Genomic DNA, 2,549 nt, shown 5'->3' on the forward strand with positions numbered 1-2,549 from the left:
GGCATCTACCAGAAGCGCAAAGAGTAGCAACTGTGCAAACAGACAAGTGCAGATATATATGTAAACATATGTACAGCATGTAATATATATATATATATATATATATATATATATATATATATATATATATATATATATATATATAGGTATATATGTAAATATATGCACAGTAAATAAATATAAAGGCTATAAGATGCACATAAATAAAATAGTGCAGATGTATGTAAAGCACAATATGTGTAGAGAATGAGGAGTATCATAAACGCAATATGTAATAAGTACATTGTATGTGTAATTGTACAGACGTTATAGACAGTATATATGTATTTATTTATATATGTATTTTTACAGTGTTCTAACGGTGTATTGTAGAGTTCATGGGAAAAAACGCTGTCCCCGAACCTGCTGGTTCAGTTCAGTAGATCCACGTCGACTTAATGATCTGCTAAGTTCTGTCAGGTGTGTTTTAGAGGAGGCAAAACGGAAGAACGAGGGCACTCCAGGACCAGGTTTAGGGAGCACTGGTTTAGCGGCGTCTTTGCAGCGCCCTCTAGCGGACACGTGCGTCAGCGCAGCCAGGATCGAGGCTCTGCCCCCTTTTCCGCCAGCCAGAGCCGCATTCCAGCCCGTTCATTACGGCAGGGAGCCGAGCTAGCACGCGCTCACCACGGCGACACGCTCTCGAGGTTTGAGGGAATTTTAGCTATGGCGAGGACGTGCACTCCGAGGATCACTTAAAAGAAAGTAAGTTAATCACAGCGTCATTCTGTGTTTATGTTATACAGCGGTAGAAGGAGTGTGAAACACGGGGTCGATGAGAAATCCGAGTGCTTTCGTATGGAGAGTTTGGTTAGTAGGAGGCTCTTCATTCGGTGTGTATGTGTGCGCGCGCGCGCTCTCTCGCCTGCATTGCTCTCGTGGATTGTGTGTTTAATGCGCACGACCTTACACACACAATACATATATATATATACGAAACTTTTACAATGCGCCACTGCCACTAAAGGTGAAGTTGTTACTTTAAGTGATTGGAGGTGGTTAACGCATGAAATCGTCTGCATGCAGCCTGTGAGTTGAGCTCGAGCGGAATGTTGGTCACGTTGCATGGAGTGTTGAGAGAAAGGCATGCAACTCGTAATCCGGTCTCCTTTGGTGGGTGCGTGTGTGTGGACATTAATCTGTAGCGCATCTAACATGTAAAATGGTTTAAAACGCGACCTTTAAATTTCATGCTGTTGGGTTTCAGGTGTGTTTTTTATAAACTACTTACACACTTAACGACACAGGGCTCGTGGATACATTATACATTGCAGAGGAGACATCAGACAAGCAAGAATTACTGTGCAAGAGAAAATAAGATGAAAAGGAAACTCCCGAAGGTGGCAGAGAGAGAGTATTTGTGTGTGTGTGTGTGTGTGTGTGTATGCAGTGCTTGTTGAGAATATTGCTATGGGAATGCTCTCCTCTCCAGCTGAACACTTCTTGTGGCCATATGTTGTCTGAAGGGGCTTTTTCCCCCCTTTATAACCGCCCTCCCTACAACAGACTCTCTTACTTAACCCGAATGAACGGAGAAGTTCCCTCAATGGGTTTCTCATTGCTCTGAAAATAAATACCGACATTATTTCTTCAGTTTTAGACAGATTGCGGGTGCACGAGGACTCTGTAGGTTAAAACAGCCCGAGTTGAATTTCAGAGCATTTCTGGAGATTTAAAAGTGCTTCACCTTGTACACTTTATTCTCGGGAGATTTAGGAAGAATGAACGTGTCACGTCTATAATTAGGATGTGAGATATCCGCGCGAGACGGATGGAACAGTAAAAAGAAAAAAGGGGGAAAAGTTCCATAAAGGTCGCGTGAGGGTGGTTTTGTCCGCGCCGCTGCGCTTTTCTAAGCCCTTTCAGCCATTCAGGACGCTGTGAAGCGCGTTCACTCTCTCTCGCTGCATGTTTAATGAAACACAGGCGTTGAAAACCGATTGGCTTCGACATGTCGGCCTCCTGTTCGGTGCCTCCTGCCCGAGCGGCTCTTGTCCCCGCGCTCCGGCCGCCATTCACACAGGGACGGGGGAAAGAAAGCGCGTGCGCTCATGCGTGACTGAACGGTCTGTTGTGTGTGAGGCACGAGACTAACGGAAATCTCTCGGTGGTCACGGAGGACAAAAACAAAACAAAAAAAAAACCCCGAACTCGGGTTGGCAGCGCGATTTAGACACGTCCTCTAAAAGAAGCTTGAAATGAGATTCAGGCCGCGTCGCGCCGATTACAGCGAGACTTCAGCATCCACAAGCGTAATTGGTGTGGTCAAGACGTCTGAGAGAGAAAGTCATTAATGTCCGCATCCTGCCATATTAGCGCTGCTTTAAGCTTGAACTCCAGGGACGGACAGTATGTAGGATAACGTGTGAAGTTTCTACTGAAGACGGTCCGACGCGCGCATGCGCACAGCCGCTGATCGCTGGCCACGGTGTCGAGGCTCAACAGCCGCCAAACGCTAACCAACAGCCGCCAAACGCTAACCAACAGCCGCCAAACGCTAACTAACCGCC

The 2,549-nt window shown here is 46.0% G+C and overlaps 1 protein-coding gene across 1 annotated transcript in view; it reads left to right on the forward strand.

Moving 5' to 3' along the window:
* The first annotated feature begins 504 nt into the window (after window positions 1-504).
* plxna1b (plexin A1b) overlaps window positions 505-2,549 on the forward strand; it is a 199,802-nt gene continuing 197,757 nt past the window's right edge. The window contains exon 1 of the mRNA XM_027147335.2: window positions 505-744. The gene's annotated coding sequence lies outside the window, so the exon portion shown is untranslated. The remainder of the gene's footprint in view (window positions 745-2,549) is intronic.

The sequence above is a fragment of the Tachysurus fulvidraco genome, chromosome 5 (assembly GCF_022655615.1).
Source record: "Tachysurus fulvidraco isolate hzauxx_2018 chromosome 5, HZAU_PFXX_2.0, whole genome shotgun sequence".
Lineage (NCBI taxonomy): Eukaryota > Metazoa > Chordata > Actinopteri > Siluriformes > Bagridae > Tachysurus > Tachysurus fulvidraco.